At 44.9% G+C, this 26,638-nt stretch overlaps 1 protein-coding gene across 1 annotated transcript in view; it reads right to left on the bottom strand.

The window, feature by feature from the left end:
* Nucleotides 1-26,638, bottom strand: part of KCNQ3 (potassium voltage-gated channel subfamily Q member 3) — a 299,479-nt gene that overhangs the window by 141,093 nt on the left and 131,748 nt on the right. The gene's annotated exons all lie outside the window — the stretch shown is intronic.

The raw sequence follows: 26,638 nt of genomic DNA, 5'->3' as shown, positions 1-26,638 counted from the left end.
AGACAAACAGATAGGATAGTGGAGATGGCTAAACAAAAGGCTAAACAAATTCTTACAGTGGTCTATGTACTTGGGTAGAGGTGCAATGCTTAGTGAGAAGCTACCAGTGTAGTGATCATGGGACATGTAGGGTCTCAGCCATAAGTTGGATGTCTACACTTCAGAAAATATAAAGGATCTGATCATACAGATATCCCATGAGTACTTTTAAAGGTATTCCCTTGGGTTATGAAGGAAATCTTAAAATATTAAGAGTTTTAGTCCCAGAATGAGAATTTCCCAGTGGAGAGGACAAATAGACCAAGAATCCTGTCTCTAGTTTCAAACTTCTTTTTCTCTCTAATTCTTCTTTTCATCCTAAGGTGACCCCAAGGAAGCATTGTTTACCATAATGTAAACATTATGGTATAGTGAGATGGACTATAGTGAGATGGACCAACAGAGGGAAGGATGGATAGGTGGGTGGATGGATGGATGGATGGATGGATGGATGGATGAATGGTGAGTTGGACATAGGGCTAGTCATTTATCTGAGGCTCACTGAAAACCATGAACTTCCCAAAGGACTATCATTAGTGATTTAACACTGATGTTTGCATGATTTTAATCCAGTTTCACATGAGGACATGTGATACAATGCTTTACACCTTAATGACTGGGTTCTGTGTTGGATGACTCATGGTTATGCACTTGGGCCTGAGGACTTGTCAGACCTGAAGAGGGAGGTTCTTCTTGGTGTTAGTTCAAAAAAGGGTCAGGTCTTCCGAATGGGGCATTGCAATGAAAGGGAAGGCACTGAGTGGGGAGGAGGGCTCTATTTCTCTAGTTCCTGAGTATGAGAGAGTCATGATGTGTAGGACAATGCTCCAGATACTTGTGTGATAAGATGCTATGTGGCAGGTGCTACAAGCAAATGACTCATGCAAGGATCTCCCTCCCTTCAAGTCTCATGCAAACTGGGACAGAGCTGATGAGCTCTGCAGAACCCTCTTTGGAAAGGATCAGAACTCTCTCCTTCATAAATGCCTTTATTGAAAGGAAATTCCTCACAGGTTTTGAGATTACCCCTCTAATGTTCTATCTTGGAGTTCAGTAAGATAGTTTTTAAAGATGCGTTTATTCCAGTGATGCTAAAGGGATTTGGGGTAAAGGGTTTAGGATTCTGTGGGCCATTATTATGGTAAACAATGCTTCCTTGGGGTCACCTTAGGATGAAAAGAAGAATTAGAGAGAAAAAGAAGTTTGAAACTAGAGACAGGATTCTTGGTCTATTTGTCCTCTCCACTGGGAAATTCTCATTCTGGGACTAAAACTCTTAATATTTTGAGATTTCCTTCATAACCCAAGGGAATACCTTTAAAAGTACTCATGGGATATCTGTATGATCAGATCCTTTATATTTTCTGAAGTGTAGACATCCAACTTATGGCTGAGACCCTACATGTCCCATGATCACTACACTGGTAGCTTCTCACTAAGCATTGCACCTCTACCCAAGTATATAGACCACTGTAAGAATTATGATGGGAGAGTGTGGGTTGTTTTCAGAGATGAGGCATCTCTCCAAAGAAGGCAGTGCTGGGGGTAACAATAAGGGGTGGGAATGGGTCTTTGGAAGGGAAGTGTGTGTCAGGCAAAGAGAACTGCACATGCAAATCACAGAGACCAGACAGAATGTGGCCCATTTGGTGAATTGCAAATGGTTAAGGATGGTCAGTGTGTAGAATGTGATAGGAGTGCTGGGAGCACCCTAGCATACTAATTCAGAATGTCTGGAGGGAGGTCTGCAGTTTATTTGTTAATTTATTTTCTTTCTATGTTTACTAAAATTGTTTTCAAATAAAAATACATTCATTTGGCACAGAGTTCAATGGGCTATCGAATTCAGTCCCCCTCTTTCTCTGCTAGACAGCTCTTCCCATTTCCATAGGCAACCAAGACTTCTAGCTTCATATACATTCCTTCAGACATATTCTGTGCAGATAGAAGAAAATATGCACATTTTTCCTCCCCAAGTTATTTCCCACACAACTGTTACCAGACTACACACTTCCCTACATTTTGCTTTTATCGCTCAAAAAATCTAACCTGGAAGTAGTTCCAGAGCATTTGTATTCATATGAAAGCTAGATTCTTGAGAGACTGTGGTGGATGTCCAGGGTTAAGACTCGTGGAGAAAATCTGTTATTTCAAGTGTGCATCCCCTGTGCCAGCAACATTCATGGCAAATACCAGGCGGATGGATCAAGAGACTGAATGAATCCATGAAGGAGGTGAGAGAAGGAAAAATGCACTTTAAAATGTGATAAGGATGGAAAAGAGGAAGGAAGGATCTTATTAATATTTAATCCCTTGGAGGCATCTTGCTCCAAGACCTGAGAAATAGCATGTCCTCGTTTTGGAAAATGAAATATAATTAGGGAGGTGCCCATGGCTTTCAGCCTGCAGGTCCCACTGCCTCCTCCAGAATCAGCACACAACTTTTTTAAAGTCTCAACCAGGAAATTCTTTCCTGCCTGTCTGAAAAATGAAGCAATTTAAATTCTGTTTATAAGGTCATAGAACTGAGCCCAAGGCCAGGAAGTGATGGAAATGTTTTCCCTGTCATCAGAAGGATGCTGGCTTATAAAGAGGCCATGTGCCCTCTCTCTCTGTCCTTTCAGAACTCCCTGGGCATCCTTCTGTTCCAGAACCTACAGCCCTGGATTGCCAATATCTGTTATGTATGTTTCCCCGGCAGGTGGGAAGCCCTTTGTGGGCAAGGGTTCCATCTCCTCCCTCTGACATATCCACACACAGGGAGCACCCTGAGGTGCAACAGGGGCAGATTGAAAGAATGTGTCTGTTCGGGAAGGGGAGGGAAAAGGAGGGTAAAAGAAAAAGACAGTGCAAGACCAGACCAGGAACCATTCCATCACGGAAAACGACACAAGTTTTTGCATTTTCCCTTCCGTACAGGGAAAGCCCTTTGCTGCCATTTCACGTGGCAGAGAGTTGGAAACGGCAGCTGCCCATATGACAGGAGTGCCCTGCACAAAGATAAGAATACACGGATTTGTTTCACGATTTCTATTTTGGTTCCCTGTAGGAAGGGCTATTTCCGTCTCAACTTTGAGGGGTTGCTGAAGGCAGGCACACTGCAGTGCTCACAGGCTGTCTAAAAGCGGCAGTCTGTAAAAACAGGTCCCTGCTAAGAAGCGCCTCAAAGGTCTTTCACGGCAGTGGGAAGTCTAGAACTCTGGGACACATCAGGGCTGGGTACCACGACACCATAACTGTAACATCAGAGCCAGGCTGGGTCTTAAGCCCAGGCAGGGTAGGGGGCCACTGTGGTCTCCAATTCTACCTTGGGAAAGTTAATTCCACCCAACAAGCACTAAAACGGAATCTTAGGGAACTCACGCCCACCCTGAGAAGCAATGCTTTAAAGTGAAATCTTCAGTAATGGTCATGTTACAGAACTCTCACCAGCCTGACCTCCAGTAAGTTAATTCTCCTCCAGGACCCCAGCAGCCTCATATATAGGAGGTTAAGACTGGCACCACCAGTGACCTGGTAGGCTTGGTGTGGGAACCAGAGAAGATGATGAACAAACACTTTGCCATCTGGAAAGCACTAGAAAGGCCCCCTAGCATCAGGATGGTGATAAGTAGTCTCATTAATTTGCTGCTCTAATAAGGGATTATGACAGCCAATGAAGAATGAGAAACATTGCCAGCTTAGCTGTTTTTTTCTTCCAACTTTGCTAGAGAGAAGGTTCATATTTGATCAGTGCTTAACAAATCAGACTAAGAGGCAATGGGCAGCCTTTTCTATATACTTCATGCCCCTCTGATGTGTAAACTCTTCCTCCAACATTGCCCTTGCTCAGAAATAGCCCAGTGTCCAGGGGTTTTGTGGCCGCCCCAGGGTCCGGTGAACCCCAAGCTCATAGCCCAGGCAGTCCATAGCCCACCATCATCCTTAGCTTCTCTTATGCCCTGTTCCTTCCTCCTTGGGCCCAATAAACACAAATCTCCTACTCAGGAACCAGCAAACTCCCTGTTTTCTGAGGCACAGAATCTGAGTATTTTTTCGAGGCTTCCAGATCCTCCATACTGGTCCTGCCTCATTTCTCTCCATCTACCCTTCCCAAAATATTCCCCTCCAGTTGGGCCAGCCCACTCTTCTTGCTATATCATGGCCCCTGCTCACTACAGCCACTACTCCACCCTCCTTGGCTGTCCTACTCTTTTGCCCTCCACCTCCCCCCAGCCTATGGGGCCAGTAAGGTCCCACCCCATTCTCTTTTCTTCAGGAAGTGTCTCATGATGGCTATAGTCCTCACTGTGCAATCTACTCTGAAATCCTACTTGGTAACAAGCCCACAATTAATTCATCACAGAAGTATTTACTGACCATCTACTAAGTGATGAGAAGGGCCAACCGAGAAGGATGGGGGTTAAGTAGAAAAACTGAAAGAAGTACTGCTCAGTGACTGGTGGGATTAAGAAGGCGAGGGCAAGGAAGGCACTGAAGATGAGTTCCTAATTTCCAGCCTGGTAAGTGGGTGAGGCTGTTGTCATTCACTGAGATGGTAGCATAGGAACGGAGTCAGGCTGGAAGAAGGGAATGCAGATCAGTTCTGATCGGGACAATCTGAGGATGAGCTTGCTGGGAAGCACTTGAGGAGTGGTGTCTGGCAGGAAGATGGCTATGTAACCTGTATAGTCCTGGAACTCAAGAGCACTCTGTCTAATTGAGAAAACTCACAATAAGCCCACAAATTAGCATATAATAGAGTAAATGCCACGGCCAAGTTAGAAAAAGGGCTATGAGAGCCCAAGGGAAGGAGGAAAACGCCCGAGTACCTGGGGAGAACTCTAGAGAAGAGAACCCTTCTTGAGCTGGTCCTTGAAGGACTAATGTAGGCTTCACATAGGAATGGGAGGGAAAGGAACTGTGGGATGAAGGCATAACATGTGCAAATGACTCAAGGTATGAATGAAGATGAGATATTCCAGAAGTGGAGGGTAGGCCAAAATAGCTAAAGAGGAACACGCATGAAGGAATCAAGGGCAATGGAGCCAGGGCAGGTGACAGGCTTGCAAAATAACAGCCCTTGGACCAAACCTGATCTGGAGATATGCTCTACTTGGTCTTACAAAGTAAGAAACCAGCAACTTTACACCAAAATCTAGATTTCCCTCTTCTACTGAAAGAAAAGGAAGACTTTCCATTCTTACATGTGACAACGGTCAGGAGGAGTTGTGGTTGATTTCCCTGAACAGCTGTGGGCTTTCCAGCTTGTGAAATCCCCCAAACCACTACTTCACTCTTGATATTCTCCACCGAGCCCTCATTGGCATTTGAGCTTTGACCTACTGGCATGGCTGGGAAACAATGCTAAGGAATCAGGAGTTCTTTCTGAGGGCAATGCAAAGCTGCTGAAGGACGAACAGTCACAGTGGACAACACAATGAAGACACAGGGATAAGGTCATTTCCTGAGAGTCCCTTCCCTTGAAAGGGTTGGCATAAACTTGTCCTGAATAGACGCCATCAGGACGTTCCAGGTCTGTAGAGTCATTTTCTTAGGACTTGGATTTCTTCCCTCTTCTGCCCTCTCAAAGCCATTTGTAACAATGCTGTGTCCCAGATAGAGTCAGAATGCCTCTATCCTATTTTACCAGGATATTTGTACTTCCCAGGCCCCCTCAGCATGGTGGTCCTTTGGCCCAAGGCTATCCTGGACACCCAGAGTTGTATGTGTCTGTCCAGAAGGCAGTGGACCACATTTGCATGTGGCTCAGGAGAGCCTATTGCCTTATATTAAAATCCTCAGGCACCGGTGATCCACCACTTGCTGGGGAGGCCTGCTGGCAAATGTGTGATGGCTGGGAGAAGAAAGGCTCAAGTCAAAAAGACAGCACTCTTAAAATACTCCAAGCCAGAGCTATTGATTGCCCAAGAACAGGAGTGCGCAAGGAACCCAAGAGGGAGGGCAGCTGGCCTGAATTTTCTCTCAGCAGAGATTGTGCTGATCTGTAGAATTTAAAACCATGAAGGAAATAGATGAAATTAGCATCAACAAACCCGTAGGATAGCATTACCACTTCAGTGCATAGGGAATCCATGTAGGCAACAATGAGGAAAAAACACTCATTTATGACACTTTTTCTTTGTACCTACTACGTGCCTCCCATAGTGACTCAGTTCTTACCCTTAAAGACCTCACACGCTGCTAAGAAATGTCCATGATTAAGGGATACCTGGGAGGCTCAGTCAGTTCAGCAGCTGCCTTCTGCTCAGGTCATGATCTCAGGGTCCTGGGATTGAGCCCTGTGTCAGGTTCACTACTTAGCATGAGTCTGCTTCTCCCTCTCCCTCTGCCCCTCCCTGTGTTCATGCTCTCTCTATATAAATATATAGAAGTGTACATGATTAAGTAACTTCAATGCAATGTGAAAAGTGCACTGAGTGAGATATTTACTAAATGTAATGCAGACATGTATTGAAAGCTTTCAGGATTATACAGATCATGGAAGAAAAGACAGTTGAGCTGGGTCTTGAAGGATGAGTAGGAGTTTTCCGAGAGACTGAGAAGGATATCACAGCAGATGAAGCAGTTGTGTTATAGAGCTGAGTGCTTTGGGGCCATGGGGACCTGAGTTCCTGTCCTGGCTCTGTAATTTACCAGCCACATCATTATGGGCATATCACTTAACCTCACCAGGACTCACTTTTCTCATGTGTAAAATGTGGATAATGAAAGTAGTCCTTACAATGCAACTTCAAGTGGCAATGTCTAACATAGTGGCCCTGGATGTGTGGCCATTGAAATATAAATTAACTACAATCAAAAACCCAGCTCCTTATGTACAATAGTGATAGTCCAAATGCTCAGTAATCACCTGTGGCAAATGGCTACTATATTAATACAGATTTTAAGACTTTTCTGGAAAGCTCTATTGGACAGTGATGATGTAGAAAATAAGACTTCTGGGTATAAAAGACAGCTTGTGTAACTGTTTGACACCTAAAAATGTTCAACAACATAATATGTTACATTATATTATGTTTATACAATATAGATATAATTTTCTAAGGCCTAGAGCAGGAATTCTCAAAGTGTGGAAATGAGTAGAAGGTGTTGCCATGACATAGTTGAGGAAGAATTACTATCACCTGGGAAAAGAAGCAGTGGGAGAGGGAATGAAGAGAGAAAAGGAAGCAGCCAGGCAGGGAAGGGTGCTGGTTCATCTACATTTGTCCCCCAGAACATTTTTCCCTTTCCTGATCATCTTGTCTGGGCTCCCTTGTTGGCTACCTTCCGGTAGGGTTTGGCTAATGGAAATGAAAAATAAAACAGAAAACAACTTCCAAAATGAACACTGGCCCAAAGAAGGGATAAAATATGAATCATGACATGCAACACCTGTTAAGCTCATACAGCCCCATACAACAACTCCGTATGAACTCTTAAGTTCCAGAGATTAGACCACTGATTGTTAAATTCTGGTCAGTTTCTGCCCAAGCCAGGCTTATTAACTGATGTGCTAAAACCCTCCTATGAGCCCCACAACCTTACTAGTACCTTCCCTAATGCTTCTCCTTTGAGATATTCTTGATACACCAGTTCATGGCTGGTCTTCCTTGCTCGCTGCGTTTAATAAACCCAGCCTGGTTTATTAAAGCCAGTTTTCCCGGTGGTGGGGATTGCAACTGGAGGCCATGTCAGGAGCCTGGAGGGTGGGGATGAGGGTGAGCCACCTTTATGGCCCCGCACTTTGTGAACTCCAGCCACAGTACCTCCTCCTGGCCCTTTAAACTGAGGTGGTAATGCTTTTGCAGTTGTTAGGCTCTGGGTGTCTCACTATACTCCCATTTTTCCCCTAGCCCTGCCCATCATCAACACAATATCTCTTCACTAAATAGTCTTTATTTGCGGGCTAATTGAATTTATTCTTTGTTCATTATATATATGTATGCATCTGTGTGTGTGTGTGTGTGTGTGTGTGTGTGTGTGTGTGTGTGTGTGTTTTAAAGTAAGCTCCACACTAAGCGTGGAGCTCAACGGGGGTTTGAACTCACAACCCTGAGATCATGACCTGAGTTGAAATCAAGAGTTGGATACTTAACAGACTGAGCTACCCAGGCATCCTTTGAGTCTACCTGATGACAGTGCAAGGTTCTATTTATTGTCAAGCAATGTGCTATGTTCCCTCCCCTGGATTGTTTCTCTTTGAATCTGCACAATCAGTACTCAACTCCATTTTACAGATGAGGAAACTGACTCATAAAGTTGAGTGATTCACCCAAGACCACTCCAACCGAAGTGTAGGGCTGGAACACATGCCTTTCAGATTCCAACGTCTGTGTTCTTTGCATGACTCTGCACTGAACCCAAGTGTGGGCATTTGGGAAAAAAACGCCTCTCCTTCTCCTTCCCTCAGATGAATGTTTTATTGTCTCCTAGAAGTTGTTCTCAGAGTGTTTGTTTTTGTTGTTGTTGTTGTTTTTTTTCCCTCCCTCCCAATCCTGGTAAAAGTTTCCATTAAGCTTTCACAGTTCCCCCTCAGGTACTGACATGTTTCTTTCACTTTCTCTATGAAGCAGCCAACCAAAGGAATCACTTTTTCTCCTTTCAGATCCCTGAGTGTCCATCTCGAAGTTGGCCTCTGCCTTGGCAGATGCCAGAGCCGGGAAACCGAGAGCCAGAGGCCATGTGATGACTTTTGAGGAGGGCAGAGCCTCAGCTCCGTTTCCAGCTGAGTGTGCACAGGTGTGACACTGCTAAACCACACCAATATATTTCTCTTTGTTTACTAACAAGAGAAATCACTATAGGAATCAGACAAGCTAAGAAGAGTTTGTGCAAATTATCAGTTAATATAGAATCTTCCTAGAGAGATGGAACAGGTAGCCTTAGAAAAATCGACATTTAGGGGAAAGTGATATCCTTTGTTATATATATACACACACTGCAAATTGTTCTGGGGGAAGAGAATAATGGAATATTACCCGGCTTAAGAAAGACAGACTTCAGCAGCATTCCCTTAACTTGAGCTGGGAGTTGGGAGGAGAATCTGTGAAAGAGTTTATGGGATTCTACATGGAAATACACCAAGACAGGATATAAAATAGCTCAGAGGTGGGAAGAGTCTTGGTCAGTGACATTGATTTAATACATGGACCGCAGAACCTCCAGTATCATATGTAGCTAAAGCTGATCCGGCCTCCTCGCCATAAAAATATTCTTTATCAAGCAATGACTGAGCAGAAAAGCATGGAACTAAAAGGGGAAATCTTGGCACCCAAGTTGGCAGCACTTTGGAAAGACATGTAGGATTTGGGTCAGCAAAAGCGCGTGGGCAGGATAAAGGGGCGACCACCAGACTGCGCGGGACAGCAAGGCCAGTGGACGGCACAAATCACTGGTTCACAAATATGTGTTCAATTGAATTGAATTAATGGTCTCAAGCAAGCTCTATTCCTCCATAAGCTCAGGCGTGAGGTCAAGGCAGAGAAGAATCAGCTTCGGGGCAGCACAGCGGCGACTAAAGGGTCCCCGGCAGTGCGGAGTATACGGAAGATGGATCGCAGAGGTCCATCCCTTCCTCTTTGCCTTCTTCTTTGTGCCCTTGGTGTAATTTTGAGCATCGTACACTTTTGGGAATAGACAAAGGCATGGAAATTATCTCTTTCAGAGGCTTTTAAAGGTTTTTTGAACACCAACTACCAGTACCATATAAAAGAAAAGCACAGAGGAAAGCTCAATATGTAAAACACTTTAGTCAGAGCTATCCTGATTGGTGGCCTGAGTAGGGAAGAGCTTCTGTGATTGGTGGCACGTGCAAGGAAGGGGCGTCTGTGATTGGCAGGATCGGAAGGGGAGGGGCCGTGGCCACGGAGGGGCTTGGTCAGCCTGAAGAACGCTTTGGACGATGCTGAACACCGTTGGAAAACTGTATTTCTAATCAAGCTTTAGTCTCAGAGCTGAGGAAACAGATCAGAAAAGTTATGCGACTCTTGAGGAGTCACAAAGCTCCCTTACGGTTCTTTTTATGCTCCCTGGTGACAAAAATGCATCTGCCAGCTTCTTTTCTCCTTGGGCCAGCTGGTTCCTCCCATGAGAACCTGTCTTCTCCTCTGGCCCCCTGAGGATGGCAACGTTTGTTTCCTGTCCCAGAGACAAGCACGAAGGCTTCCTGGGGCTTGCTGAGAGTTGTCAGTGTCAGGACTGCAGGGAGCCACAGGCAGCCAGGCAGAAGAACAAAGAAAGGCAGGACATCTCCAGGAGACTCAGCAACAGAAGCAGTCCCAGGTTTTTGGCTGAGTAAAAATAGAGCTGGCCTCTGCAACTTTAACTTTCTTCCTCTCTTCCTCCATGACCTCCTTGCTCATCAGCATGTCCAAGTGCAGTCCTGCCTTATATAAGCTGGTCCAGTGAGGAGGAGAGCAGATAATGAGGCAACGGGCCTCCACTGTGACAAGCACCCCCAGACAGAAGGGTATAGGGAGGCTGCAGGAGCACAGAGAGGCAGACTCAGCTAGCTGGGAAGGGCTGGACAAGGGACCTGGCTCTAGAGAGAATGTAGACATAGGCAAGCAGGGAAGGCATTTCCAGAATACAGCAGCAGTAAGAAAAATGGTATTCCCAAAGCTAATCATTAAGGATGCATGTGAGGGGCATACATGAGGTAGATATATGAATCAGGCACTATAAATTAGCTAGTATTTATCTTTATAATCATTATTATCCTGAGTGAGAGTAATAATAACCACAAGAAGTAACATTTACTAAGCAGTCCCAGTGGGGTAAGCACAGGGACTGATATGGCTTGCTTTCTCATATAAATCACGAAAGTCTCATAATAACCCCATGACATAAGAATGTTGTTATCCCCACTTAACAGAAAGAGAAAGTGAGACTCAGACAGATTAAGATCCCACAGCTAATAAGTGGCAGAACCAAGAGCCTAGACCAGGTCTATCTAACTCCAGAGTCTGAAATATTAATTATTGTCATCTTATGCTGTTTATTCATTCCACAAATATTTATTAAGCACCTACCATATGCGAGGCACTGTGCTATTGTAGTTTCTTATATTGATTCTTGGTATTTGATTAGAAGCAGATTTGCAGGGGCATAGCTACTAAGTAGGGCAATGTGCCCACTGGAAGAGATGCATCCATTGATGAATGTTCAGTTCCCCTGCAGGACTGGTACCCCAAACACTGACCTGTACTGATAGGTGTGCTTCAGAAAATGAAGTCAGCTTTCAGCATCGTTGCCAAACTGTAACACCAAATAGCAAGGACCACATGCAAGAAATCTGACTCTCACCATGTTCTAGCTAAAGGAATGAACTAATGAACTAGTATCTGTGTGATAGGAATTCTGAAAAAAAAAAAAAAAAAAAAAAAAAAAGAGGGAACTAAAGAAGTCTAGGAGGTGGGGCAAATCTACACTGCTTTGAACACCAAGTCCTGCAAACAGGCCCCTCTGTGGAAATTTGAATTCCAGTTATCTCACAGAGAACGCTGATCCGGGAAATACTGAACTTTGAAGGGCCCTAGATCCCTCCCAAACCTTCTCAAATGTGGGTTGGTCAAGATACCCTATTGCCATCTTTCCTCATCAAGATACTCCCTACACTCTTAATTACTTTCTCCTTTTAAATCAACTTTCTTTTCCACTTAATCCCTATGACAACATAAGAAAAGGAACTTTTCCCTTGGAACTTTTTACTAGGCCGATATCCTCACATAAACAAGTTCCTAGAAGAGTAATTGTGCTGACTCCAGAATGTAAAGTTCTAAACAATTTATTTGTTTATTTAAAAGATTTTATTTAATTATTTATCTGTTTGGGAGAGAGAGTGAGGGAGAAAGAAAGGGAGAGAGAATCTAAACCAGATTCAGCACTGAGCATAGAGCCCAATGCGGGGCTCGATCCCACAAACTCGAGATCATGACCTGAGCCGAACCTGAGTTGGACGTTCAACTGACTGAGACATCCAGGTGACTCAAGCTCAAAGCAATTTAAAACCAAAGGTAATACATAACGTATGTTTGGGGGAGGACACAGTGCAGCAGAGCAGAAATAAGCTTTGCTCACACTACTGTTTCCCCAGGACTGGTCCTACAGACTTCGTGTGTGCATGCAAGATTGTCTTCTCCTGCTATCCTGCTGCTTAGTGGCCTCTCTTTCTTACTTAATAGCTGCTTGTCTGACTGTATCACTAAGAACCCTCAGGCACAGGTCTCTTTACTCTAAAACCCTTCAGCTCCCATCTCCATTACAAGCTTCCCTTCTCTGAGCATAATATGTTGCTCACGTCTCTTAAGGCTTCTCCCACTCCATTCTTCATGGTGAGTGCTGGAGAAGAGCATTTCACTGGAATCTCCACAAAGAGGGTCTGGTGAAAGGGAGGAACAGTGAGGAACAGAAATGATGGGCTACCAGGAGATGAGCCCCACTGACTGGTTTGGGCGTTTGCTCCTATAACTGACTGAGGTGAGCTTGGTTATGTCCCTCAACAACCCACCTCCCATCCTACATAAAGGCAGAAGAGGGGGTTCTCAAGGTGAGGTTGGGCATCAAAGACAAACACAGCTGAAGATCCTGATTAGGAAGTTAGAACTTTCCCAGTTTTTGTATTATGGGCTTGGGGTGACTCAGGCAGTTGATCACAGAGGGCAAGTCCAGAAAACCCAACCAACTATAAGATCCAGTGATGAGGCTTCTGACCTCAGGTCCTGCCTGATGATGGGAGACAACGGCCAAGGGCCATGGGGCTCCAAGAGTGTCTGAAACTCAACTGAATATGTTTAGGTCAAATTCATTGCTCTACACACTGATAATTTGGAGTCAGATTTGGTATGCTAGCTGAGTGGTCTACTTCTAAAAAGGAGCAAAAGTAGATTTGTAAAACTACATAGGAATACATTCTTTGAAAAAATTCTGCATGATTTATGAAAAAGTGATGGGTGTTGGACAGGGAGAGATGGTTATCACTGGGAACCAGCAAAGGTTCACTATGAACAACTATGTCAGAATCACCTACATCTATATTTAACACAACAATCTGTTCAGTCTGCAAAACATTATGGAACATTTAGAATATGTCCTGGAGTTTGCTATGTCTTCTACATGTACCACTGCACATCTATTCCTATGTGAGATCAAAAACGAAGATGTCACCAAATAACCTGGAAATCGAGAAGTAAGATTTCCCTCCGAATACTGATTTATTTTAAAAGTAAAAATTAAAGAATAGGAAGACAGTTATGTAAATGTCCCTCCAGAGACAGAAAGGTTAAGATGACCTCTGCCTAGGCTCCTCCCACTCCTCATTAAAATACCAATGACTCAGGAAAAAAGGCAAAATGTCCTAACTCATAACCACACCAAAACCCAAAAGTGCTAAATAAACTAATGTGAGCATTTGGAAAGATTTTTCATTAATTCTATTAGATGAATTTATACATGTAACGTGTCTGGCACATGGAAATACTAAGTAACTGTTAACTATTATTAACTTAAATCAAAGGAGCTAGACCAAGAAATGATTCAGTGACCTTTGCAGACTTTGTCTTATAGAGGAGGGAGACTCAGCCAGGTTGCAAGGTGCTGAGATAGAGTGGGTTGAAAGGGTCTCTCAAAATTTATGTCCTCCCAGAACCTGAGAAGCTACATATGTGATTAGTTAAGATTAGTTAAGATAGTTAAGATGAAGCCATACAGGAGGAGAGTGGGACCTAAACCCAATGACTACAGCCTTGTTAGGAGAGGAGGAGATGTACAGATACACACAGGGAAGAAGTCCAGGAGAAGATAGAGGTAGAGATGGGAGAGATGCATCTCCAAGCCCAGGACTACCACGGATGGCTGGCAGCAGTCCAAAGTTGAGAGAGGCCAGCAAAGGTTTTGCTTTCAAGCATTCAGAGGTGGCCCTCCCAACACCTTGATTTAAGACAGTTGGCCTCCAGAACTGAGAAAGAATAGGTTTCTGTTGTTTTAAGCCACCCACTTTGTGGTACTTTGTTATGATACCCCAGGAAATCCATACAGGCGTTATCTGCCTTTCTCTCTCTACTGGCAGAGAACCAGGGTCTGTATTCACCACCTTTCTGTTGGTATGCCATAGTAAGTATCTTTAATAATCAAAACAGTAGGTTTCCAGCATTGTGTAGTAAAGGCAACAGAAGACATTCCATGAAAAAGAGGCCCAGGAATGTGGAATTGGGTTTATGGGACAACGGCATCAGAAACCAACGAGAGCAAGAAGAACCCAGGAATTATTTCCCCAAGAAAATAGCAGAATTCGGTATTTCCTCTAATCTAAACACGAAAATAATACCCAAAAGGGGGTATGATCCTTGAGAGACGTGTCCAGTATGACACGTCTCATGCTGAACATCAGCCGAACAAGCAAGGTAATGACGTTTTTAGTAGACGGAGAAGACAGATAAGCAAATGGAAGGCACAACAGAGCAGAATGTGTTCTGACATTTGCAAGAAATTGGTTAGACTAAGGACAGAGTTCTAGAACACAAGGTAAAAGGAAGGAAGACTAGGAGGGCAAACTGCTTTGAGATAGAGAATCTGGACTGTATTCTACAAGTTATGGAGACCCAACTACAGAATTATTTTCAGAAGCTCAGAGACTTGGCCAGACGAGTCTCTTAGGGAGGTCACTTAGCAGGTAATGTGAAGGGGACACGGGAAAGTGGGAAACTGGAGACGATGAAGAGGTGCTGGAAGATTCCAGATGAAATGTGGGGGAGGGCAAGGAATAGAGAGGAAAGGACGTGGGGAAGAGGGCGGAAAGGTGCAGAACCCAGAGCTGCTTAGGCAAGAGAACGAGTCGGGCTCATGGTCATTCAGAAGACACAGGACGTGAGAGCATGGGGATGGGGGTGGCATTTCTGGTTGTTGGCAGCAGGGCCACGGAGGGAGACAAGGAAGGCAGGAAGCAGAGGGCATAACTAGCTCAGAAACAATTATATGACCCAAGACTGAGGGAGCTGAGCCGCAACCCCAGGGGCAGAAAAAGGTCAAAGCTCAGACTCGCAGGGTTTGACTTACCAAGTTTCCACCTTAAACAAAATGTTGGAATTTCTCCAGAGTGTATTTTATTTTGGGGTCTTCTGGATTGTCATATGGGTTTTCTTCTGCGAGCAGTTTCTTCAAGCTGAAAGATAACTTACTTCTCAAGATTGCTCAGTTCCTGTTTTTCCTTTTAGGAGGGCAATCTGCATCCTTCATTTTTCTTAGAGCTGAAATATTTCTCTTCAATTAGCTAATATCTCCCTGAAGCCATATCCTTCACTTTAATAAGAGGAAAAAGAGGCCCCTCCATGTATTATTAAACTTCATTTTAGGCCAAAATTGAATTATAAACCGTCATTAGTTCCTCTCATGTATCACAAGTTATTGGCCTCTGATTCATGCTTCTGAATGATTTTCAATCTTTTGGAGACGGTAGGGGAACTGTCTTAAAATAGCCTGAATGTAGCTCAATGAATATTTTTGAGAAGTCTATAATTTTGGAAACTTTTACATAAATATTTTTACTAACCATGATCCTGGCAGGGGGCATCCGCTTCAGGTTTTGAACATGTGAGTTACTGCTTATTTCTCTGATTATCTTCTTTTCCTGAATATAGTGGGGTTTTTTGTTGTTTTGTTTTTGTTTTTTAAAGACCACATTTGTCCCCAGATAAGGCACCATGATTAAATGGGCACCTTTACCCTGAGTCCATGATTTTGGTAGTCTGCTGTGGCTTCAAGTCCCTCAGCATCACCTGTCCTGAAAGCTCACTCACCTTGTCTGCCTTGAACACTCTGTCTTCTCTTCTGAATCACTCTGATGGTCACTAACTACTCACCACCTTGTAGAGTGGGGTGTTAGGAAGGAGATGAAAACCACAGTTAGTAAAATCTCTAAAGTCAGACCTGGTTAGAACCCAGGGTCTGCCATCGTTCTGTGATCTGGGGACAAGCTCCTGATGTCCCCAAGATTCAGATTCCTCACAAAGTGGAGAAAGCAGAATTTCTTTCATGGGCCACTGTGAGGTTCCATGTGTGATCCTGGAGAAGAACACTAGTGTGGCCTCCAGCCCAGACAGAGTAAATGCTCAACACTGTACACGCACACATGGCATCATGCGGCATGAGATCAAGTTCTGCTGCTGACATAGCTGTGTGACCTAGGGTAAGTCACCCACCCTCTCTGAATCTGCTACAACCATTTCAAAATGGTAAAATGAGGGACTGAACAAGGATGTGATACATACAGTCACTGAACCTATATTCTGAGTGCCTCGTCTATGTGAGACACCGTAGTAGGTGCCACAGGAGCATGAGCTGGGCCTGAATCCATTATCCCAAGAAATCCCGGGTCCTCATCCTTCACGTTATCTAGAGCCCATGACCTTGGAGAAGTGCCTTGGATTGGCCAGAGAAATATTAGGGTGTGCGGATGGGAAGATGCAAAAAGAGAGAATACTAAAGATGAAGGAGGAAGGCTTCAGGAAGACTGAACTACAATAGGATTATGATCCCTGAATGCCCCTGAGAAGTAAAGCAGTAGAACTAAGGCAACCCAGGACCATGAGAAATAATGATAGGGCATGTTGGGGAAGGGAAAGGCATATTAAGGGGATGATAATATTTCTTCATGTATCCCAGTGTTGGGAAATGTTATAGAAGCCAAGGCATATCAGACTGCACAGGTTGTGGACTGTCAGGGAAACTGAGGCTCAGAGAGACTAGGGAGCTAGTTCAAGCTCAAGATCACTCAGCTGATGTGATGGGAATGTGACTTCACCTCTGCTTGTGTTTTTCTCCCAAACTGAAAACGCGAGATCAGAGCATTTGGCTCCCCTTCACAGACGAGCAGCACAGGCCCGTCAGGGTGAAGTCCTGCTTGATGTGGCTCTAACTGGGAGGCCGAGGCCGGCCCGGTGATGCTTGTCTGCTGGCAGGCTCCTTTTCATCCTGCATCATGGCCTCCCTGATGATGGGGCCTCGGTCTCACTCATCTTGCCTCCCAGCACCCAGCAGGCTCAGTACTTTTTGGTTGAGTGAGTTGAAAGGATAAATCAACACAGGAGACTTAAAAACACAGCTGAGATCAGAGCAGAGGTCAGAGGGGCTCCCTGATCGGAGCCACGCTGCCCCCGCGGTCGGTCTGACCCTAGGCTGCAGGCCCGTGAACTAAAGAGACACTGGGTGCTCACCGCGAGGCTGTGGCACCGCCAGGGGGTGATGGATGGCAGCCACAGGCCCCCTGGACTCCTGCTCCCTCTCACGCTCATCTATAATCCCCGGATCACTGGTGCAGCAGCCTGTAATGGGCTTTCCATTGCTCTAATGGTCTGGCCTGTCAGGGTGAATTCATCACTACACAGACGGGGGCGCCGGGGCCTGCTCAGGACTCTGACTCTTAACAAAATGAAGAGTTTACTTGGGCCAGCCTCCATCCTACCTCCTGAGGTCCTCAGAAATGCCTCCCCCTGCACCCTATGGCACTTGGGGTGCCCAGCCTGGGACATACTTCCCTCCCTTCCTGAACTACGTGTTGAATGAAGGAATGAAATAAAACATGAGTAAATGCCTGGCATGATTTCTAATGAACCCACAAGATTTTCCTTCTAACAAACAGCAAAGTTGCCAATTTTGAAAGCACCATCCTTAACAAAAAAATTTATACGTGGTTGGATCTATATACTTGCCGTGTTTCACAGCACATATCAGTTGACCTAATGATTAAGACAATGGGCTCTGAAGTCTGAAAGCCAAGGTTATACTCCTGATTTTGTCATTTAAGAGATATATGACCCTGGACAAGTTCCTGGGCTGTCAGACCTCAGTTTATTCATCTGTTAAAATGGGTTTGTTAGCATCTATGTGCACCGGCCAACACAAAGAACAGCTGAGACAAACATCCATAAAGCACTATCATCACCATCTCTTTGGAATGCCAGCCTTATCTAGTGGGAATGGCATTACCTGCCTTTTGTATAGACATGGCTACCGAGACTCAGGGAGATTACGGGATGTGCCCAAGGTCACAGTGTCACTGAAACCCAGGACATCTGGCTCACCATTGTACACCAGTCAGAACCACTTTCCAGCCTGAAATCTATCCAAACTGCTCATAATCCTCATAATTCTCCTTGACTGTCTCATCCTACCTATTTCTAAGGGCAAAAGGCAGCCCATATTCGACTCAGAGGAGAAGCCAGAACTTGATCTTTCAGGAGGAAGTCTAATACATCCTGACAGCACGGCTTTCTCGGAGCCAGAGCCCCTGAAATTATATTCAGCACCCAGCAGAAGAGGGAACCCTTGATGAATCCATGAGCTGCTGTTATTTACAGCAGATGAGAAAACAAATTAATGCCAGTGTGTGGTGAAGTTCCAGAATGTTTGCCACTTGTCGGCACCTCCATACACACCTGCTGAGGCTCCTCTGTCCACTTGGAAATGTAATAAAGTCCTCTTCACCCCCATCTCCACTCCTAAGTGGTTCCCAACCGTGGCTGCACATTAGAATTACCTGGGTGACAGGTGGAAAATCAATAAATAAGCAAATGTTCTCAAGATCTACCTACACAGAGGTCAGAGTCAAGTCGTCTATGGTGGGACCTGATCTTTGCATTTCTAAAGCTCCCAAGTGGTTAAAACATGCAACAGGGTGGGTGGGGGACCACTGAACTAGTTCATAGTTATTGAGCGGTTGGTTCGCTTGATACATAAAATTGTCTCATTTTGTACAATTGTAGAGATATGCAGGAGTTAGTCAGTCATAGAAACTCAAGATGCCTGATACATAGTGTGTCATCGCCCGAGTGTTCCCCATCTCCTTCTAGGTCCCATGAGGTTCTTATCACCAGCTACTACTAACAGCTGGTAGAGCCCTCCATTTGACCCTGCTAATCTCCAAAGCACCATCATCTTACTCTGCTCAAACCTTAGCCGGACCACCATCTTGCTCAGTAAAAACCCAGCTTCCATACCACCATCTTGCCCCGCGAAGCGCTGGCCAAGGTACTGCCATCTTGTAGAAGCCCAGGTATGCCACAAACACTCTCTTCTCATTCTGTTAATTCCTCCTTGAAGCCCTCCTCACCCCCTTCCCTGCGCCATTGTTTGCTTCTTGCCTTCATTGGCTCTCCCTCTACATAAGCAAAGAAGGGTGCCTCTAAACAGAACATCCGACTGTCATTTCTGGGCTGGACTCAGAATCCTACAGGATAAAATACAAATTTCTTAGATGACCCACAGTCTCAGCAAGGCCTTCACAATTTCACCTGGTTTCCTAATCACATGATTTTGTGGCTTCCCTATGTTATTTACATCTGAGCCAAACTCATTTATGTTCCATTTCCAGAACACACACTGTTCACTACCATAACACTATGGTTTGGCCCAGGCTGTTCCTTTTATTAAGAATGCCATCCACACCACTGCAAACATCAGGTGAAAACCTTTTTTAAAATTTTTTTCACATCTACTACATATGAACAAAGAATCTAACATCATGAAAGGTGTTCTGGGCAGCTAGCCCTCTGAATGGCCCACTCTTCACCTGTGCCAGCCAGGCCCCAGGCAATTTCTGCTTGTGGTCCCTCCTGAGCCCCAGGGGATAGGCACGATTATTGTGCTCCCATGGCAGGTGGAGATCCAGCACAGAGAGGGTTTTTAAAGCACAATTTCTGAAAAATGGCTTGGATGTGGCCTCAGGGCATGATTTTGGTGGGAGTGAGAGAGCAGAGAAGGTACTGAAAGAAGACAGCCGAGAGGGATAGGAAGTCCAAATCACACCATGGGCCTGGGGAGGGAGGGGATAACAAAGATATTTTAGCAAGTGAGCAACCCTTGGGGATGCATTAATTGAATAACAGAAATCTTTAAAACACAGTTTTATCTGCTGTTTAATGCTTGATTTGCTTCTCCTGACTCTGTTGATATACTGAGCTCTCGTGGAATTCAACTCTATGGACAAATGCTTCAAAGAGATATTTGGAGAAAAGTCAAGGCAAGGGGCTTAGTCGGACACCTGTTAGCTCAGAGTGGAGAGACAGACATAGCAGGCAAGGAAAGACTGAGATGGAGCATTCACTGGATAAGGAAACCCTGCCCTCCTCTCTCTCCCTAAGTGGCAGGAATGTTGGGAGAATGAGTAATAGTTCATTGGGTATTCCCAACATACCTGCATATGTGGAAGAGAGGTAGGTAGGTCCCTCCTTTCAATCAAATCTCAAAGATGGGGTGACCCCAAAGAATACTTGTGTGTACCAAGGCATGATTACCACACAGGCCAACCTTTCACACAGCAGACTACATTCCCTGTTCAGCTCAGATCCACTGGCATAGGAATCTTGGAGCAGGTGACTTCTTCACCCCTCAGATGCCAGCTCTGAACTGTGAAGGCTTCCAAGGCTTCATATAAGCAATTAAAAACAAGCATGTTGTGAAGGCTTTGGACACAGCTGGTGATGACCCATCTGGGGAGAATGGAGCTTCCCAAAATAATTACATTACTCCATGTAGCCCAAGGACAGGTGCAAACTGGGCCACTCGTGAGTTTATGGGGTTGCTGTGGAGCTGAGCACCCTGGGCCCATTGTTTCAGAGCAGTGGTCCCTCTCCTGGATATACTTTTGGTGAGGCTTCATTTTCCCCTAGGGAGCAAGGAAGGCATTTTCCATTTGCACCAGACTGCTTGGTACCAAGGCTTACATTTTGATTGAATATTCAGAACCATTCTGTCTTATTCTTCCCAAACCAAATCCTGATTTTGTTCACTTAAAGATGGGAGGCATGTGGGGAAGAGATCCTATGGCCTCAAGAAAGTTACCACTAGGCTGATGGATCTAACACTCAGGGGTCAGTAAACTATATCCTGTGAGTCAAACCCTACAAATCCATCCTGCCATGTGTCTTGTAAATGATACGTATTTCATTGGAAAACAGTCATGACTATTCTTTTATAGGTTGTCTATGGCTACTTTCTACAATGGCAGAGTTGAGTAGTTATGGCATGAATTGTTTATGGCCCACAAAGCCTAAAATATTTACTTAGTATCTGGGCCTTTAGAGAAAAAGATTGCTGACCTCTCATCAGCTAAAAACATCTTTTGATAGAGGTGCTTACAGATACTTCTCACTGAATCCTCACAACAACCAATGATAAACAGTATTGTCCATATAACAGAGTTAAGTAATTTGTCTAAAGTCACATAGCTTCAAGAGTTGAAGCCGGGATTGAAGCTTGGATCAGCAATAGAGTTACAAACATACTCAAGACTGCCCCTGCCCTCAGCGCTCACAACCTCCTTAGAGAAAGAGAATACAGTCCATTGAAAATTGGAGCTGCAAGGAGTCTCTGAGATCATTCGGGGCCAATCCCCTTATGTTACGATAAAGACACCAAGACCCACATGAGGTGTGTGCACCTTGCCTTTGCCAGGCCCACTTGGCTGGAGCTGTGCTTGGTTTCACCTGAGGGCTCAGTCCTTCCCAACTCCCTAATCAATATCAGCCAGGACACTGAGTAACCCAGAGCCAGACAGAAGGGTCTAGAGTAAGTTATAGTGGCCACCTATTTCCTTGGGACTGAGATAAGCTTTCAGCTGTTTCATGACTGATGATGTTTTTTGACCTAATATGGGACTTCTACCTCAAGGGTTTACTTACACCCTAGTCTTATCTGCTGTGACCCCAGCTTGCTATGTCTGAGGTTGGACATCTTTCTAAGGTACAAGTACTACAAGGGTCCCACACTTGATGAAATGTCCATGGGCAACCATAGTATCCCATATGTACCATCCCAACCCAGGCTCCACATCATCTCCCATCCACTGAATGGACTCCCTGGGACATCAACACCCAAGATCAGGATTCTCTGACTCAGTGAGCTGAGAGTAGTTGGGTTTCCTGAATACTCTTCTCAAGCTTCACAATCCTGAACATCTTCCTTCTACCCCATGCTTTCAACCACCATCCTTTTATCGATGACTCCCAATCTCTCTCATTAGTGTGGATCACTCTGCTGAGCTCCATACTCATAAAGCCAATCACCTACTGACTCCTTCATTTGGATATTCCACTGGCACTGAATCTGATCTTGTATATTCCTGAACTCAACAAACCTGACACACATCTCCTTTATTCTGGTTTCTCCATGCTGGGGCAGCTTAGAGGTCTCATACCTCCCCTCAAGCTTGAAACATTCCAAACTTTATTATTCCCCTCACCCAGATCTGCTCCTAGCCTCTTTTAGGAAATGACAACATCACTGAACTTGCTGTTAGAATCAAAACTTAGGTGTATTCTTCAATTTCTCCCTCACCTCTCACTTTATTATAAAATCACCACATCTACTGCTTCCACCTCCATATTTTGAGCATGTCCCCCCTTTGGTCATGTCCCTGCACTAGGCGAGCTGAATCCTATGATACGCTCAGCGGAACCACAGAGATGAGACCACTCTCAGCCTCGTCCATCTGCAACTCCACTACCACTTTGCCGAAGTTGTCTATTTAAAACACATCTGATTGTGTCATTCCTCCCTGACATTTACTATGCTTGCATTGCTTACAGAAGGAAGCCGGAGCTCCTGATCTCAGCCCTCGAGGCTCCCACAATCTGATCCTGGACCCTCTCTCCAGACTCCTCTCCCACAGTCATAGTCGATGCTCTGGCAAATACACCCTGCTTGTGCTTTCTCTAAAACTGTCATCCTGTTTCACACCTCCGTATCCAGGCTCTTCGTGCTCTTCCCGCAGTGTGCAACACTCCCCTTGACCTGAATATCTTACACACCTTTCAATACCACATTTAAACGTCAGCAACCCGAAGCCCTCCCGACATCTTGTATCACCCCAGCTGTGTGCCTGAGTCTCCCTCTGCACTGCACGCACACCCTTCACTTCAAGATGATGGCTTGTACTACGCTGTCTCTTCTCAACAAAACCATACAATTTTCTTGAGAGGAGGGACTTTATTTACTTACTCCCGTGTCCCTAATCTCTCAATACACCTTGAAATCAGCAGATAGGTACTAATTGGATTAGGTGCACAGATGTGTGACTGCAGAAACGGAGGCTTGGGAATGGTCTTCAGCCCTCACTTCCTTTTCCTTACCCCATGAACTGTGTCTGTGAGGAAGAGCTGTTCTTGAGAAAAAGGGAAGCGAATGCAGTCTCATTTCCCCTTTAATAAGGGGAATTTCCCCTTTAATAAGGGGCCATTTACGGGAGCCCCTACTAGGTGTCAAATGTCCTGGCAACTTTTTTACATACATATTATCTCAAATCATCACACTGGCAGAAAAAGGATGATAGGTTATCAGCTCTGTTTTTTTTTTTTTTTTTAATTTCTTTCAGCATAACAGTATTTATTGTTTTTGCACCACACCCAGTGCTCCATGCAATACGTGCCCTCCCTAATACCCACCACCTGGTTCCCCCAACCTTCCACCCCCAACCCCTTCAAAACCCTCAGGTTGTTTTTCAGAGTCCATAGTCTCTCATAGTTCATCTCCCCTTCCAATTTCCCCCAACTCCCTTCTCCTCTCCATCTCCCCTTGTCCTCCATGTTATTTGTTATGCTCCACAGATAAGTGAAACCATATGATAATTGACTCTCTCTGCTTGACTTATTTCACTCAGCATCATCTCTTCCAGTCCCATCCATGTTGCTACAAAAGTTGGGTATTTATCCTTTCTGATGGAGGCATAATACTCCATAGTGTATATGGACCACATCTTCCTTATCCATTCGTCCGTTGAAGGGCATCTTGGTTCTTTCCACAGTTTGGTGACCGTGGCCATTGCTGCTATAAACATTGGGGCACAGATGGCCCTTCTTTTCACCCCATCTGTATCTTTGGGGTAAATACCCAGGAGTGCAATTGCAGGATCATAAGGAAGCTCTATTTTTAATTTCTTGAGGAATCTTCACACTGTTCTCCAAAGTGCCAGCTCCATTTTTTAATTTTTATTTTTTATTTTTATTAATTGTTATTTTTTATTTTTGAGAGACAGAGAGACAGCCAAGAGAGGGAGAACTTTAAGCAGGCTCCACACTGAACATGGAGCCTGACATGGGGCTCACTCTCATGACCCTGAGACCATGACCTGAGTCAAAATCAAGAGTTGGAAGTTTAACCAACTGAGCTATCCAGGTGACCCTGATCAGCTCCATTTTTTTTTTTTTTTTGGATGGGTAAACAGAGGCCAGGGAGTGATCTTCTGAGGGTCTCCGAGCTGGCGAGGGACAGCACGGATGCCGCCGGAGACCAATTGTTGCCACTACAACCTGCCACCTTCCTGTGCCTTCCTGTGATCAACTCTACTGTTATGTCATTGTTTTGTGAAGCTAAGTTAGAGGCTTCCCAGCCTGCACAATTTCAGAATAATGTTGTATTCACTGTCCTAGTTAATTTTTTTCCTTAAAAAAAAAAAAAAAATCAGGCCAACGTGTTCCCTGGCCTTCATCCCACTGTTTCTAGGATTGCCCCACACCACAGCTCAGTAGGAGCTGGGAGTGGGCAGAGCCAACACCCACACAGTGACAGACACTTTCTACTGCCTTTCCCTGAGGCCCTGGCGGGACGGGTGGAGGAAGATGGGTCCTCAGGCTGTAATGAGAGGACAAACCGGCTATGAACAAGGGCAGCAAATGGGTTTCAGAAAATGTCAGTCACATGGATGGAGAGGATAAACAATGTGATGGGAGTGAGGGAAATGGATCTCTTCTAGGATCCAGCACAGACTTAGGTCCTTGGCCAAGACCTTTCCCTACTCAGGAACTCAGTTTTGCCCTCTGAGAAAGGAGATGGTTGGCTGACCTGGGGTGTTATGTCCCCTTCAAATTCTTATGTTGAAGTCCTAATCCCCACTACCTTAGATTGTGACCTTATTTGGTTCTTTCCAGAGACCAGGGTCTTTCCAGAGGTAAGCAAATTAAAATGAGGTCATATACATGGAATCTAATCCCATAGGACTAATGTAACCTCATAAGAAGAGGACATTAAGACACAGACACATACAGAGAAAACCCAGCTGGGGACAGAGTCAGGAGAAGACAACCACCTATAAACCAAGGAGGAAGGAACCAACCCTGCTAGAAGAACCTTGATGTTGGACTTTGAGCCTCCAGAACTGTGAGGAAATAAATTTTTAATGTTCAAGATCCACAATCAGGGATCCTTTGTTATGGCAGCCAAAGGAGTTTAATATAGCTGGACATACAGATGTCCATTTTCTGCTCTGGTTGTGACAACGGGAATGGATATGTCCAATTCTGTGGTTCCAGCTGAAGAGAATAGGATTACAAGGCCAGGAAGGGTAACCGAACACAGAACTGGGACAATTTAGTTCAGGAGACTGAAGACATGGGGAAACACAACCTTCACATGTCCCATGCGGAAAAGATGAACTTGGTTGGGAACTTGTCTTAGTCAATTTCAGCCACTAAAACAAAAATACCACAGACCTTGTGGCTTAAACAACAAACATGTATTTCACACCATTCTGGAGGCTGAAGTCCAAAATTAATGTAGACTTGGTTCTTGGTGAGAGCCGTTTTCTGGTTAGCAAGTGACCATCTTCTTGCTCTGTCCTCACATGGCAAAGAAAGGGACCATTTTTTTCATGTTTATTTTCTCATAAGGGCATGAATCCTATGACCTTATCACCTCCCAAAGGCCTCCTCTCCATATACCATCACATTGGAGTTAGAGGAGTTAGAGTTCAACCTACGAATTTGGTGGGGGTGGGGAACACCAACGTGCAGTCCTCAGCAGACTTACATACCCTGAAAGGAAGCAGAGGGAGAGAAATGTCACCTCAGCATGAGGGTGGCATTGTCCAGGGTTGGGAGCTTCCCATCTCCAGGGGTTTTCAAAGTGGATAGAGTATGATGACCCCAAGGGCTTACAGCTGAAGGAGGAAGGGCCTGGAGGCAGAAGCTGGTGCAGCATATAGAATAACATTGGAAAGTTTTCTCAGCAGGGAAATGGTGGTGAAATAAACCACAGGGCCTCCAGGCTTGGGGTTTTGAGGGTTACCTGCAGGGTGGTGTATATTCCCACAGCTGGTCAGAGTTTATACCGACATCCCTGTATCCATCCACAGCACAACCCCTTTGAGCATCCATTGTGTGTCAGACATAACACAAGAGGCTAATGACACAGCAGGGAAAAGACCCAGGCCCTGCTCTCAGACAATTAATATTCATTTATTCATTCATTCATTCATTCACCTCATCAGAGAGCCTTCCCTGACTGTCTTTTCTAAAACAGCACCTCCCAAACACTTTCCCTGGTTTATGGTTTGCTTGGGCACTTAGAATCTCTGGCCATATTCTGTATTTGGTGCTTATTTGTTCTTCTAATTCCCTCACTAAGATGAAAGCCCCAAAGGGGATTTGATTATTTTACTGGTTTTATGCACTGCTGTACCCAGAACCCAAGGTGTTAGCAAATTACTACTGAGTCTGACTGTGGGCACAGCCCTGAGGCAGGAGCTGGGTGAACAGGGGTGAATTTGACAAATCTGGTCCTTGTCTTTGCAGCCAAGAAACACCATTTGAAGGAAATTAAGGAAAGAACAGGAGCTAATATGGGGGCTTTC

The sequence above is a fragment of the Mustela lutreola genome, chromosome 3 (assembly GCF_030435805.1).
Source record: "Mustela lutreola isolate mMusLut2 chromosome 3, mMusLut2.pri, whole genome shotgun sequence".
Taxonomy (NCBI): Eukaryota; Metazoa; Chordata; class Mammalia; order Carnivora; family Mustelidae; genus Mustela; species Mustela lutreola.
This window is presented reverse-complemented; position numbering and strand designations above follow the sequence as displayed.